Source organism: Bubalus kerabau, chromosome 8 (assembly GCF_029407905.1).
Source record: "Bubalus kerabau isolate K-KA32 ecotype Philippines breed swamp buffalo chromosome 8, PCC_UOA_SB_1v2, whole genome shotgun sequence".
NCBI lineage: Eukaryota > Metazoa > Chordata > Mammalia > Artiodactyla > Bovidae > Bubalus > Bubalus kerabau.
Window position 1 is genome coordinate 40,171,888 of NC_073631.1, and position 16,353 is coordinate 40,188,240.

General features: G+C 38.6%; 1 long non-coding RNA gene across 2 annotated transcripts in view; it reads left to right on the forward strand.

Annotated features, from left to right (window-relative positions):
- The first annotated feature begins 1,402 nt into the window (after positions 1-1,402).
- Positions 1,403-16,353, forward strand: part of LOC129659054 (uncharacterized) — an 86,959-nt gene continuing 72,008 nt past the window's right edge. For both annotated transcript variants that reach the window (XR_008717768.1, XR_008717767.1), the window contains exon 1: positions 1,403-1,917. This is a non-coding gene — a long non-coding RNA (uncharacterized LOC129659054). The remainder of the gene's footprint in view (positions 1,918-16,353) is intronic.

A 16,353-nucleotide genomic window follows, 5' to 3' on the forward strand; every position in this document is an offset into this window, starting at 1 on the left:
AAATGATTAAATGAAAGTTATATTAATAAACTTCGTGTCATGTGAACTATATATTTACATTTAAAATAACATATTTGAATTTCTGTGATTTGAGCTTCAGAACATAGGGCCCTAGATGTAATTTCTCAGTATTTTGGAGTCTAAACGCATGAACTCTCTTTTTCTGTAAGAAATCTTTCTTTTTTCTTATTTATGTTTCACAGTTTATGTTCCAGCCAGTTCCACTGGTTGCCACCTAGACTTATTTATGTGTTATTTTGTGAAATTTATAAAACATATCTAGCTTGATTTCAAGTTATGATGATAAGACTTATTTTACTTTTGGTTAGTAGATTACATAAATATTAAAATCATAACTCTGTTGCATTATAAAATATAAAATATTTACCCATGCACTTAACAAGCATGGCCCAAATGTCCAACATGGTGGAGGTGTGGGGACAGAGCAAAGAGAACACTGTGAGGCTACAGACAGAATGAGATGCTCTGTATCCTGTCAAGGAATTTATAAAAAGATGAACAACATTCACTGTTCATATACCTTTGTCCCTTATTTTCTGTTTTTATAATATTTATTTATTTGGCTGCATGGGTTCTTAGTTGCAGCATGCGGCAGTTTTCCTTGCAGTGCTGCTCTTTGCGACCCTCAGGCTTCTCTCTAGTTGTGAAGCACAGGCTCTAGAGTGTGCAGGCTCAGTAGTTGCATTGAGGGCTTAGTCGCCCTGAGGCGTGTGGGGTCTTAGTTTCTTGGTCAGAGAACTGGCGTCCCCTGCATTGGAAGGTGGATCCTTAACCACTGGACCACCAGGAAAGTCCCCCTTATTTCTTAAGTTATGTAATGAATCATTCTTTAATGATTTAAACTCCAAATTGTTGGGTAAAAGCATCCTTTCATCTCAAATTACCCTGTAAGTAATCGTGACATAAACTGTGTGTACATTACTCTAAGACTGAGGTTGCATCATGAGGTCCAAATTTTTTACTTCTAAGACTAGGCTGCTGCTGCTGCTGCTAAGTCGCTTCAGTCATGTCCGACTCTGTGCGACCCCATAGATGGCAGCCCATCAGGCTCCCCCGTCCCTGGGACTCTCTAGGCAAGAACACTGGAGTGGGTTGCCATTTCCTTCTCCAGTGCATGAAAGTGAAAAGTGAAGGCGAAGTCGCTCAGTCGTGTCTGACTCCTAGCAACCCCATGGACTGCAGCCTACCAGGCTCCGCCGTCCATGGGATTTTCCAGGCAAGAGTATTGGAGTGGCTAAATGAGGGAAATTCTTCAGGAACCAAAAGCTGCCTTTAATTATAAGGGACTAGTTCACAGAGAAAAACTAATTAATGCTAACTCAGCCTTACTGCTTCCTCTTCAAAGCTATTAAAGAGCTATGAAATAAAGCTGTGAACATCCCCATTTGAAAGTAATAGAGGTGGAGGGCTGACTACAACAGGCTTGAGGTATTTGCATGGCTGGCAAGTGAGCCTGTTAGCAGACAGAAGGGAGTTTATTACAACTGCTGGTGGTGTGGTAGGCTGCTTCTACATGGCTCCCCATGATCCCTGCCTCCTGGAATTGACACCCTTGTGCAATCCCCTCTAGTGACTTGCTTCTAAAGAAGAGAATACAGCAAAAGTGATGTCACTTCCAAGAGCAGGCTAGGAAACACTGCGGTGCTCCCTCTTGATCTCTCACCCGCGATCTCTACTGAATCCAGCGGCTGCAGTGAGCTGCCCTGGAGATGAGCAAGGAGTTAAGGACTTGAGGACAAGCCTGAAGACTGTAGTCAGTGCCCCATTCCACAGGGAACCATGTGTATGAGCTTGGGAGTAGATCCTGTTCCAGTTCAGCCTTGAGGTGACTGTGACCTGTGGTAGACCCTGAGTCAGAGGAACCAGCCAAGCTGCCCTGGATCCCTCACCCAAACCGTGAGTTCACAAATATGGCTTATTTAAAATGACTATATTTCAGGGTGATTTATTACAAAGTCAGAGAACACTGATACAAATTCCTGTTTCCTAGGGTTGTAAAAGGTTTTAGCTATGAAGTGAGATGGTGGAGAGAAATAGGAAAAAGAAAATTAGGATGGCTGAGTCAAAGGAGGGCAGATTAGACTCATGACCATAGGCATCATTTTTTTTTTTCTCAACCAAGTTTTTGAGAGTGAAGGGGGAAAAGTGAGGAAAATAAAAGTAAATAAAGGCTTTATAGCAATTGAATCAGAAAAACTCTAGAGATGAGGTTAATCAGTGGGAAATCCATTTTACTATGGCATCAACACAGTATGTATGAATGTGATCAATTACAATGGCAATTATAATTAACTTTTTAAGATATTCAAGGACTAATCAAATTATAAACATACATACACACTTGGTGACTCTCACTAGATAGGAGGACTTCGGGAAAATATTTTACTCCCCTAAGCTCTCTTACTGTATGTGTAGTTAGGTAGACTATACTACTCACACCCTAGAATCATAGAAATGAGAACGTGTACACAGATCACCCAGTGCAGTAACTGGCACAAGGGAGTTGGCTCCTCCCTGTATGGTCTAATTTTCCTCTTATATACTTGGAGTGTAAGAGTGCCATTTGGTGGTTGTAACTACTTAGTGTTTAACTTGAATAAGTGCTCACAGAAGTTTTGACAGAGGTTTTGAGAGCTGCAGGTCTGTTTTGAGCACTGAGGCTTTTACCCTCATGCATTCTGTACAGAGAGATTTTCTAATCAAATTAAATTCTAATTGGCCTTTCAAGTATGGGATTTGGAGTTCACATTCCAGAAATGAAATCCATTTTAACACTCACTTTTCAACACATATGTAGATCTAAGTCTGACATGCTGTCTTAGTTGAATTCTGCTGAATTTTCTATTTGAGGCTGCCTGAAACAAGATGGTGTGTGTGTGTATGTGTGTGTGTGTGTGCATGCGTGCATGCACACACATGCTCAGTCATGTCTGACTCTTTGCGACCCCATGTATTGTAGCCTGCCAGGCTTCTCTGTCCATGGAATTTTACAGGCAAGAATACTGGAATGGGTTGCTATATCCTACTCTAGAGGATCTTCCCAACTCAGAGATTGAACCTGTGTCTCCTGCATCTCCTGCATTGGCAGGCTGATTCTTTACTACCTCAGCTCCTGGGAAACCCTGAAACAGAATATTTTTTTTTTCCAAATAATCACGGAGGCACACTTTCCCTCTGTCTTTCCCTCTCTCCCTCTTTCTTCTAGGATTAGTGTCTGAAATATCACTTAATAAATATTTTACATTTTTTCCACATTACTTTTTTTCCTTCTCTTCTGGCATCATATTTTGACATAGATTATTCATCTTTCAAAACAGCCATATGTTTTGTGGCAGCCACTGCCAAGAATCCAAGTAAGAGAGGACACGACTCTGTGCGACCCCATAGACGGCAGCCCACCAGGCTCCGCCGTCCCTGGGATTCTCCAGGCAAGAACACTGGAGTGGGTTGCCATTTCCTTGTCCAAAGAGAGGACAAAGTTATTAGCAAATGAATAACACTTCTTCCTGAAAAATGGCAGTCCTAGAATTACTAATTATTCTCTCCCTACCACATATAAATAAAATAGTTGGAAAAAAACAAAACCCAACTCTGTGTAATTTAAGTTGGAAGAAGACTGATTAGAAGGATATGAAAGCACTTAGGACTGAAGGGAGGGCGAGAAAACAAGCTTGAAAGGAAAGGCACTTTTCACCTACAGAAAGTCTTCAAAGCAAGAACCACTGGACAGTCTGATTCAGACACCACTCCTTAAATGAGTAAAGGGATGGGGGGTTGGTTTTCTTTTCCATTTTCTGACATTTTACTTAAATTGCAAAGTCCTGAGAGAGAATCTGGTTGGGGGAGCATAGGTCAGCTATGCACACCTATTTATACAAATAAAGCAAAATAGATGATAATGAAATAGATTCCCAGTCCCCTTAAGCTTCTGAAGGCGAGGACAGAGCATCCTAACCCTAACTCACTTTCCTTCTGAGGCTGCACATGTTGTGAAAGACATAATTTATCAGGAAAATCTCGGGGTGCTAGTGGGAAGTAGAAATGGATGCTGGATGGCTTAAAAGACAAAAACATATCACATGTGTTTCTTAAACACTCAGTTAACAGAAAGCAACCCACCTGAACTGCATTAAGATCCAGTCGGTAAAACTCTAAGGGGTCATCTTCAGGTCAGATGAAAGGCATTATTTCTTGGTGGTTTGGAACATAGATTCTATAGCCAAACTGAATGGACTAAAAGACCAGCTTATTAGCCTGGTAAGCATCAGACTTTAGCAAATTGTCTGACCTTTCTGTACCTTAATTTCCTATCTTCAAAAAGGAATAGTAACAGTGCCTACCTGAAAAGTATGGCATAATGATTACTTATGTTATTCTGTACTCAACAGTTGGTAACTTTCAATTAGTGTTACTATTAAAATGAACAAAGTAGGATTAACAATCTAGAGTCATGAGATCCAAAATGAGTCTCAGTGTTTTAAAATATAATTAATATACAAAAATATTGCATATGATTAATATGCAATTGAGTGAATTTGGACATAAGTGTAAACTTGTATCACTCTCACCACACTCCAGGTAATTAACATCTATCACCTCCAAAAGTTTCCTTGTGTCTTTTGGTTTTTGTTTCTGTTTTTCTTTGTGATATAAGGACACTTCATGAGACCTGCTCTCTTAACAAACTTTTAAGTACACGATTCCTTATTGTTAACTATAGGCATGTGTTGTACAGCAGGTCTTTGGAACTTCTCTTGTGTAAGGGCTTCCCTGATGGCTCAGCAGAAAAGAACCCGCCTGCCAATGCGGGAGATGCAAGAGATGCAGGTTCAATTCCTGGGTGGGCAAGATCTCCTGGAGAAGGAAATGGCACTAAGCAACAACAAATTTTTGTGTAACTGTAACTTCATGTGCTTAGTCATTCAGTCATGGCTGACTCTTTGCGACCCCATGGACTATGGCCTGCCAGTCTCCTTTGTCCACGGAATTTTCCAGGCAAGAATACTGGAAGGGGTTGTCTTCTCCAAACTGTAACTTCATACCACTGGACAATGTCTCCACTCACCTCCTTCCCCCCATCCTCTGGTGACCATCATTCTACTGTCAGTTCTATACTTTTGCCTATTTTATATTCTTTAAAGATTAAGTGTCTGTAAACCCAAAGATACTTTAAATTTGGGGAAAATAAGGTATTTGATAGCATTTCATTTTGAAAAACATAAGATAATTGCATTTTTGTGTCTATCTGAAGAATGGGTAAATATTTTCATGTTTGAATATATATTTTGCTTGAGATATATATAGTTTAGGCCTTGATATATGTATCACAAAATCCTTACTGTTTTTGTTGTAGAGACTCAAGATTTTCATTTCTTCTGCCTTTTCATGGCCATTGAACAAACCTAATAGATACATTCATATTCTTGGAGGGTATAATTAAGAAAAATATCTGGTGAAAGTTATATCCATTAAGTTGTTTGATTTTTTTATGGTAGAACTTCATTGAAAATACTGTTTAGATTAAGTTCTTTAAGTGTCACTAGATTATATCAACTAATATTAATACACTGCTTAAATTTTATGGACTGGTACTTAAATGGCAATACACATTAGGTATGATTCAGGTACTTGTTAAAGAATATAAAAGGTGATGAGAAAAAAAAATCTTCATGAAGAACCTTCAGTGTCTGTCTAGATGGTCTATCATATGCTCCTATGTTAATCTAACGGAGAAGGCAATGGCACCCCACTCCAGTACTCTTGCCTGGAAAATCCCATGGATGGAGGAGCCTGGTGGGCTGCAGTCCATGGGGTCATTAAGAGTTGGATATGACTGAGCGACTTCACTTTCACTTTTCACTTTCATGCATTGGAGAAGGAAATGGCAACCCACTCCAGTGTTCTTGCCTGGAGAATCCCAGGGATGGGAGAGCCTGGTAGGCTGCTATCTATGGGGTTGCACAGAGTCGGACATGACTGAAGCGACTTAGCAGCAGCAGCAGCAGCATGTTAATCTAAAGCAGCATAACTTAACTTTTGAGGTTTATCCATTGAGCATCATGTTGAACTGTAGTAACTGGATTATCTGTGGCATCACAGCTTTGACTTATGCTGAGGTCCAATATGAGGATTTGTGGTAGGAAGCACCTTTATAAAATTTATCATTTTACTCTAAGGATATTATTTAGGACATATGTTATTCAACAGGATCCTCTTTGTGAGAACTGACAGAAGAAGTTAGGTTTTATTTTTAGTTTCTGAGGTTGCTGAGCATTTCCTGAATAGTTGATTTATCTTAAGGTTTCCATTAATTATGTAACTGAGCAAATTCCAAATTAAGATGACAATGACCAAGGAAATTTTTCAAAGGGCACAATCTCAGGCCTTTCCCCAGATATGCTGAATTAGAATATGGAGGCTACAGGTCCTAAGAATTTGTGGTTTTAGTGAAGCTCTCCAGGCAACTGCCTATGATCAGATGTTGAAAATCATTGAAGTAAATAATCAAGTTTTCCATTTCTCATTGCCAGTTAGAAAACTTGAGGTCAAGTTGTAATCTATACTTAATGAGCCCATGTGATTTCATGTTAAGCAGATATTTTTTTAATTTGCTTATTTAAAATAAAACTAATACAGTTGTGTAAAGTCTAAAAATAAAATAAAATTAAAAAAAAATGTATCCTACTTTGATTTCTCTTTGCCTTAATTTTAGTATTATTTTCTACTTCATATTCTATTTCATTTTCTGTCTGCCAATCCAGATATAGTGGAAAATCAGAGTATAACTTTACTACAAGCCCCCCCATCCCCAGTTCTGCATCCTGGGATTCAACCAGCCTGTGTGCATGTGTGACACATAAGTGCTCAGTCATCTCTGACTCTTTGTGACCCCATGAACTATAGCCCACCAGGCTCCTCTGTTCATGGGATTTTCCAAGCAAGTGTACTGGAGTAGGTTGCCATTTCCTTCTCCAGTTATCTTCCTGACCCAGGAATCAAATCCGTGTCTCTTGCCTCTCTTGCACTGACAGGTGAATTCTTTACTTCTGTGCCACCTGGGACACTCTCAACCAACCTGGGATGTTGATAAATATAGTTGATCCTGGTGAACATGGGTTTGAATTTTGTGGTCCATTTTAACATAGATTTTATTTTTTAAGTAAAAACAGTACTATATAATTGGTAGTTGGTTGAATTCATGGATGAGGAACTGCACATACCAAAGGCCCACTCTGGAACTTGCGCACCCTGAGATATTGGTATTGACAGCGGGTCCTGGAACCAGTTTCCTGTGGATACCAAGGGATGACTGTAGTTCACTCCTTTTTTACAGCCAAATAGTAATCTATTTTCAAAAATATATGAAAAGTTTCTTATTCATTTATCTGTTGATGGACGTTTGAGTTCTTTCCAGTTTGTGTATTTTGAAGGAATGGTCTTGTAGACGTCTTCTCCGATCAGTATTTTGATTTTTCTTAGGTAATATCCTAGGAGAAGAATGGTTGGGTTACAGAGTAGCTCTCTATTTAACATTTTTAAAACTGCTTTTCCAAAGTGGTAGTATCATTGTACACTCTCACCTGCACAATATGAAAATTCCATGTGCTCAATGGCATTGCCAATGATTGAAACTTGTTAGTCTTTTACAAATTAGGAGATATAATAATATTTCACTGTGGCTTGAATTTTCATTTCCTTCATGTTTTAAGGATGCTGAGAACATTTTCATGCACTTGGTCATTTGTATGTCCTCCTCAGTAAAGTGTCTTTTCAAATTTTGGTCAATCTTTATTAGCTTGTTTTTATTTTATTACATTAAATGAGTTTTTTCCTTTAATATATTCTGGATACAAGTCTTTCTTCAAATATGCCTTATAAAGTATTTCTTCTAGCCTATGACTTGACTTTTGATTTTGCAATGTCATTTGAAGAGCAGAAGTAACTAATTTTAATGAAGCCCAATTTTATCTTTTTTTTCTAATTTTTTTCTTACTGTTTTTGTGTCCAAAGAAATTTTTGGTGAATTTCATGTCTAAAAATACATTCTCCTATATTTTTCACAGAAGCTTTATGGTTGTGATTTTTACATTTAAGTTTATAATCTATCTCAAGACAATTTTTTCATAGATGTGATGTTTTATTTTGTACTCTACAGATATCCACTTGTTTAAACACCATTGCTGAAAAGATGATCTCTTTCTTATTAAGTTACCTTGACATTTTCATTGAATGCTGTTAAATATATGTTTAGGTCTAATCTGGAGAAGGAAATGGCAGCCCACTCCAGTATTCTTGCCTGGAAAATCCCATGGATGGCGGAGCCTGGAAGGCTACTGTCCATGGGGTCGCAAAGAGTCGGACATGACTGAGCGACTTCACTTTCACTTTAGGTCTAATCATGACCTATTTCCTGTCCCATTGATTTATTTCTTTATTTTATGACAATTACACAGCAACTCAATAACTGTAGCTGTATAAGGAGGATTAAAGTCAAAGAGACCAAGTAATATTAGCCAATGTAAATAAATATAGTAATCTTTTCAAGATTATTTTAGCTAAATCCTTGATATTTCCACATAGATTTTAGAATTACACAAATTCTCCTAATAAAGTGTCATTTTGTTGAACCTGTAAGCCAAATTGGGGAGAACTGACATCTCAATAATACTGACTCTTTAAATCCATGAATAAGGCCTATTTCTCCAATTATTTGGGTCAAATATTCTTCTTCAACTATTGGGTTTGTCTTGCAGAATTTCCTATTTAATTTGCTATGGTGGTAAATTATAATAATTCTTTTTATTTATTTTTATTATTATTTTCTTAATATTTTATTTATTTTATTATTTATTTATTTATTTTACTTTATAATATTGTATTGGTTTTGCCATACATCAACATGCATCCACCACAGGTGTACATGTGTTCCCCATCCTGAACCCCCCTCCCAGCTCCCTCCCCATACCATCCCTCTGGGTCATCCCAGTGCACCAGCCCCAAGCTTCCTGTATCCTGCATCGAACCTGGACTGGTGATTCGTTTCTTATATGATATTATAAGTTGGCATGTTTTAATGCCATTCTCCAAAATCATCCCACCCTCTTCCTCTCCCACAGAGTCCAAAAGGCTGTTCTATACATCTGTGTCTCTTTTGCTGTCTCGCATACAGGGTTGTCATTACCATCTTTCTAAATACATATATATGTGTTAGTATACTGTATTGGTGTTTTTCTTTCTGGCTTACTTCACTCTGTATAATAGGCTCCAGTTTCATCCACCTCATTAGAACTGATTCAAATGTATTCTTTTTAATGGCTGAGTAATACTCCATTGTGTATATGTACCACAGCTTTCTGATCCATTCATCTGCTGATGGACATTTAGGTTGCTATTATAAACAGTGCTGCGATGAACATTGGGGTACACGTGTCTCTTTCAATTCTGGTTTCCTCAGTATGTATGCCCAGCAGTGGGATTGCTGGGTCGTATGGCAGTTCTATTTCCAGTTTTTTAAGGAATCTCCACACTGTTCTCCATAGTGGCTGTACTAGTTTGCATTCCCACCAACAGTGTAAGAGAGTTCCCTTTTCTCCACATCCTCTCCAGCATTTATTGCTTGTAGACTTTTGGATCACAGCCGTTCTGACTGGCGTGAAATGGTACATAATTGTGGTTTTGATTTGTATTTATCTGATAATGAGTGATGTTGAGCATCTTTTCATGTGTTTGTTAGCCATCTGTATGTCTTCTTTGGAGAAATGTCTATTTAGTTCTTTGGCCCATTTTTTGATTGGGTCATTTATTTTTCTGGAATTGAGCTGCAGAAGTTGCTTGTATATTTTTGAGATTAGTTCTTTGTCAGTTGCTTCGTTTGCTATTATTTTCTCCCATTCTGAAGGCTGTCTTTTCACCTTGCTTATAGTTTCCTTTGTTGTGCAGAAGCTTTTAATTTTAATTAGATCCCATTTGTTTATTTTTGCTTTTATTTCCAATATTCTAGGAGGTGGGTCATTGAGGATCCTGCTGTGATGTATGTCAGAGAGTGTTTTGCCTATGTTCTCCTCTAAGAGTTTTATAGTTTCTGGTCTTATGTTTAGATCTTTAATCCATTTTGAGTTTATTTTTGTGTATGGTGTTAGAAAGTGTTCGAGTTTCATTCTTTTACAAGTGGTTGACCAGTTTTCCCAGCACCACTTGTTAAAGAGATTGTCTTTTCTCCATTGTATATTCTTGCCTCCTTTGTCAAAGATAAGGTGTACATAGGTGCGTGGGTTTATCTCTGGGCCTTCTATTTTGTTCCATTGATCTATATTTTTGTCTTTGTGCCAGTACCATACTGTCTTGATGACTGTGGCTTTGTAGTATAGCCTGAAGTCAGGCAGGTTGATTCCTCCAGTTCCATTCTTCCTTCTCAAGATTGCTTTGGCTATTCCAGGTTTTTTGTATTTCCATACAAATTGTGAAATTATTTGTTCTAGCTCTGTGAAAAATACCATTGATAGTTTGATAGGGATTGCATTGAATCTATAGATTGCTTTGGGTAGTATACTCATTTTCACAATATTGATTCTTCTGATCCATGAACATGGTATATTTCTCCATCTGTTAGTGTCCTCTTTGATTTCTTTCATCAGTGTTTTATAGTTTTCTATATATAGGTCTTTAGTTTCCTTAGGTAGATATATTCCTAAGTATTTTATTCTTTCTGTTGCAATGGTGAATGGAATTGTTTCCTTAATTTCTCTTTCTATTTTCTCATTATTAGTGTATAGGAATGCAAGGGGTTTCTGTGTGTTGATTTTATATCCTGCAGCTTTACTATAGTCATTGATTAGCTCTAGTAATTTTCTGGTGGAGTCTTTAGGGTTTTCTATGTAGAGGATCATGTCATCTGCAAATAGTGAGAGTTTTCCTTCTTCTTTTCCAATTTGGATTCCTTTTATTTCTTTTTCTGCCCTGATTGCTGTGGCCAAAACTTCCAAAACTATGTTGAAAAGTAGTGGTGAGAGTGGGCACCCTTGTCTTGTTCCTGACTTTAGAGGAAATGCTTTCAATTTTTCACCATTGAGGATAATGTTTGCTGTGGGTTTGTCATATATAGCTTTTATTATGTTGAGGTATGTTCCTTCTATTCCTGCTTTCTGGAGAGTTTTTATCGTAAATGGATGTTGAATTTTATCAAAGGCTTTCTCTGCATCTATTGAGATAATCATATGGCTTTTATTTTTCAATTTGTTAATGTGGTGTATTACATTGATTGATTTGCAGATATTGAAGAATCCTTGCATCCTGGGATAAAGCCCACTTGGTCATGGTGTATGATCTTTTTAATGTGTTGTTGGATTCTGATTGCTAGAATTTTATTAAGGATTTTTGCATCTATGGGATATTGGCCTGTAGTTTCCTTTTTTTGTGGCATCTTTGTCAGGTTTTGGTATTAGGGTGATGGTGGCCTCCTAGAATGAGTTTGGAAGTTTACCTTCCTCTGCAATTTTCTGAAAGACTTTGAGTAGGATAGGTGTTAGCTTTTCTTTAAATTTTTGGTAGAATTCAGCTGTGAAGCCATCTGGACCTGGGCTTGTATTTGCTGGAAGATTTCTGATTACAGTTTCAATTTCCTTGCTTGTGATGTGTCTGTTAAGATTTTCTATTTCTTCCTGGTTCAGTTTTGGAAAGTTGTACTTTTCTAAGAATTGGTCCATTTCTTCCACGTTGTCCATTTTATTGGCATATAATTGCTAATAGTAGTCTCTTATGATCCTTTGTATTTGTGTGTTGTCTGTTGTGATCTCTCCATTTTCATTTCTAATTTTATTGATTTGATTTTTCTCCCTTTGTTTCTTGATGAGTCTAGATAATGGTTTGTCAATTTTATTTATCCTTTCAAAGAACCAGCTTTTGGCTTTGTTGATTTTTGCTATGGTCTCATTTGTTTCTTTTGCATTTATTTCTGCCCTAATTTTTAAGATTTCTTTCCTTCTACTAACCCTAGGGTTCTTCATTTCTTCCATTTCTAGTTGCTTTAGGTGTAGAATTAGGTTATTTGTTTGACTTGTTTCTTGAGGTATGCCTGTATTGCTATGAACTTTCCCCTTAGCATGGCTTTTACAGTGTCCCATAGGTTTTGGGTTGTTGTGTTTCCATTTTCATTCATTTCTATGCATAATTTGATTTCTTTTTTGATTTCTTCTGTGATTTGTTGGTTATTCAGCAGCGTGTTGTTCAGCCTCCATATGTTGGAATTTTTAATAGTTTTTATCCTGTAATTGAGATCTAATCTTACTGCACTGTGGTCAGAAAAGATGCTTGGAATGATTTCAGTTTTTTTGAATTTACCAAGCCTAGATTTATGGCCCAGGATGTGATCTATCCTGGAGAATGTTCCATGTGTTCTTGAGAAAAAGGTGAAATTCATTGTTTTGGGATGAAATGTCCTATCGATATCAATTAGGTCTAACTGGTCTATTGTATCATTTAAAGTTTGTGTTTCTTTGTTAATTTTCTGTTTAGTTGAGCTACCATAGGTGTGAGTGGGGTATTAAAGTCTCCCACTATTATTGTGTTATTGTTAATTTCCCTTCTCATACTTGTTAGCATTTGTCTTACATAATGCGGTGCTCCTATGTTGGGTGCATATATATTTATAATTGTTATCTCTTCTTCTTGGATTGATCCTATGATCATTATGTAGTGTCCTTCTTTGTCTCTTTTTACAGCCTTTGTTTTAAAGTCTATTTTATCTGATATGAGTATTGCTACTCCTGCTTTCTTTTGATCTCTATTTGCATGGAATATCTTTTTCCAGCCCTTCACTTTCAGTCTGTATGTGTCCCCTGTTTTGAGGTGGGTCTCTTGTAGACAACATATATAGGGATCTTGTTTTTGTATCCATTCAGCCAGTCTTTGTCTTTTGGTTGGGGCATTCAACCCATTTACATTTAAGGTAATTATTGATAAGTATGATCCCATTGCCATTTACTTTATTGTTTGGGGTTCAAGTTTATCCACCATTTTTGTGTCTCCTGTCTAGAGAATATGCTTTAGCATTTGTTGGAGAGCTGGTTTGGTGGTGCTGAATTCTCTCAGTTTTTGCTTGTCTGTAAAGCTTTTGCTTTTTCCTTCATATTTGAGTGAGATCCTTGCTGGGTACAGTAATCTGGGATGTAGATTATTTTCTTTCATCACTTTAAGTATGTCTTGCCATTCCCTCCTGGCCTGAAGAGTTTCTATTGAAAGATCAGCTGTTATGGGAATCCCCTTGTGTGTTATTTGTTGTTTTTCCCTTGCTGCTTTTAATATTTGTTCTTTGTGTTTGATCTTTGTTAATTTGATTAATGTGTCTTGGGGTGTCTTGCCTTGGGTTTATCCTGTTTGGGACTCTCTGGGTTTCTTGGACTTGAGTGATTATTTCCTTCCCCATTTTGGGGAAGTTTTCAACTATTATCTCCTCAAGTATTTTCTCATGGTCTTTCTTTTTGTCTTCTTCTTCTGGGACTCCTATGATTCAAATGTTGTGGCATTTAATATTGTCCTGGAGGTCTCTGAGATTGTCCTCATTTCTTTTAATTTGTTTTTCTTTTTTCCTCTTTGATTCATTTATTTCCACCATTCTATCTTCTATTTCACTAATCCTATCTTCTGCCTCTGTTATTCTACTGTTTGTTGCCTCCAGTGTGTTTTTGATCTCATTTATTGCATTATTCATTATATATTGACTTTTTAAAATTTCTTCTAGGTCCTTGTTAAACCTTTCTTGCATTTTCTCAATTCTTGCGTCCAGGCTATTTATCTGTGATTCCATTTTGATTTCAAGATTTTGGATCATTTTCACTATCATTATTCAGAATTCTGTATCAGGTAGATTCCCTATCTCTTCCTCTTTTGTTTGGTTTGGTGGGCATTTATCCTGTTCCTTTACCTGGTGGGTATTCCTCTATCTCTTCATCTTGTTTATATTGCTGAGTTTGGGGTGGCCTTTCTGTATTCTGGCAGTTTGTGGACTTCTCTTGATTATGGAGTTTCCTCACTATGGGTGGGGTTGTATTGGTGGCTTGTCAAGGTTTCTTGGTTAGGGAAGCTTGTGTTGGTGTTCTGGTGGGTGGAGCTGTATTTCTTCTCTCTGGAGTGCAATGAAGTGTCTAGTAACGAGTTATGAGATGTCAATGGATTTGGAGTAACTTTAGGCAGCCTGTATATTGAAGCTCAGGGCTGTGATCCTGTGTTGCTGAAGAATTTGTGTGGTATGTTTTGCTCTTGAACTTGTTGGCCCTTGGGTGGTGCTTGGTTTCAGTGTAGGTATGGAGTCGTTTAATGAGCTCCTATTGCTTAATGTTCCCTGGAGTCAGGTGTTCTATGATGTTCTCAGGATTTGGACTTAAGCCTCCTGCTTCTGGTTTTAAGTCTTATTTTTACAGTAGTCTCAAGACTTCTCCTATACAGCACCGTTGATAAAACATCTAGGTTAAAGATGAAAAGTTTCTCCACAGTGAGGGACACCCAGAGAGGTTCACAGAGTTACATGGAGAAGAGAAGAGGGAGGAGGGAGTTAGAGGTGACCCGAATGAGATGAGGTGGAATCAAAAGAGGAGAGAGCAAGCTAGCCAGTAATCACTTCCTTATGTGCACTCCACAGTCTGGACCACTCAGAGATGTTCATGGAGTTATGCAGAGAAGAGAAGAGGGAGGAAGGAGACAGAGGTGGCCAGGAGGATAAAAGGGGGGAATGAAAAGGAGAGAGACATATCCAGCCAGTAATCAGTTTCCTAAGTGTCCTCCACCATCTGGAATACACAGAGATTCAGAGAGTTGGGTAGAGAAGAGAAGGGGGAGGAAGGAGACAGAGGCGATCTAGTGGAGAGAAAGGAGAGTCCAAAGGGGGAGAGAGCAGTCCAGCCAGTAATCTCGCTCCCAAGTAAAAATAGGTACTGAAGATTGGGTTCTTAAAGGTACAAAATTGATAACAAATACCGAAAAGCAAAGATTAAAATTCTAGAGTAGAGGTTGGATTTTCAAAAATACAATATTAAAGAAAAGAAGAAGAAGAAAAAAAAGTCACAAAAGTTATTAAATATATATATATATGAAGTTTGCTTTGAAAAATAGTCTTTTTTTGAAAAGTAATAGTAGGTTATAAAAATGTAAATTAAAGGAGTAATAGAGGACTTAAAAATTTTTAAAAAGTTAAGAAAAAAAGGAAAAGAAAAGAAAAAGAAAAAAAAAGAAAAGAATGATCATAAAAATAGTAAAAATATATCTAAGACTTTCTCTGGTGTTATTGTGGGCAGTGTGGGGTCAGTTCATTTTTGGGTAGTTTCTTGGTCCGGCTTATATTTCTCAAGATCTATAGGTCCCTTCCTATGTAGTCGGTACTAACCACAGGGTTTTAATCTATTGCACCTGTCACTTCCAAGGTTGTTCCCTCGGTTTTAGCTTCTGTTTGCTGGTCTCTTCAGTGTCTGATTTCCGCCCTGACACAAGGGGGCGGTGGTGGACACTTTTTTAGGCTCACTTGTTCAGTTGCGCTGTGGGGAGGGAGGGACACTGCAAACAAATAACACTGGCGTGTGCTCATTGTGTCTCAGCCAAACTGGGCCTGCCCCCGCTGACGGCGGTGCACCCTCTCTGCCCACACAGCTCAGGCTCTAGGTTGCTCTGCCAGGAACCGCCCGAGGCCGGCCCTGGGCTGCATGCACCTCCCAGGTCTAAGCTGCTCAGGTAGTCCTCAGAGGCACAGACTCCATTGGGCTTGCGTTTTGTGCCCTTCCCAGCTCCGGGCAGCTTGGGTGATGAGGTGTTTGGCAAGTGTGGTCACTGTGACCTATCGCCTCTCCCATCCCTGCTGCTTGGTTTTCTGGGTGTACAACCAGGGCACCTTCTCAGGCGGATGACTTTCCAGAACCCCAAGAAGTCTTAGTAAGCAAAGGAGCCTGCTTGCAGTTTGGTAGATAATGTCTCTCTGGGGCTGCGATTGCTCCCTTCCAGTTCTGGCTGCCTGTCACCGGAGGGGGAAGGTCTGCAGCCGGCTAGTTCTGTTCTGCCCTTTGTTCTGTGAATGGGCCTGGCGGTGTCTTAGGGCTTTTCTCGTGGTAGCTATCCCACAGTCTGGTTCGCTAGCCCAAATTAGTTTGCTCTGATTACCCTCGGGAGCATTCAGGCCGGATCCTGACTCTAAGCAATGCAGCCCGCGCCTCCCTGCCCAGCCCCCGCTTGCTAGTGGCGGGCACAGGCATCTGCACTGCTTCTCCGCTGGGGGAGTTATCATTGGGCTCGTAATCTGTGGGGTTTAATTACTTACTTATTTTTCCTCCCTATTATGTTGCCCTCTGTGCTTCC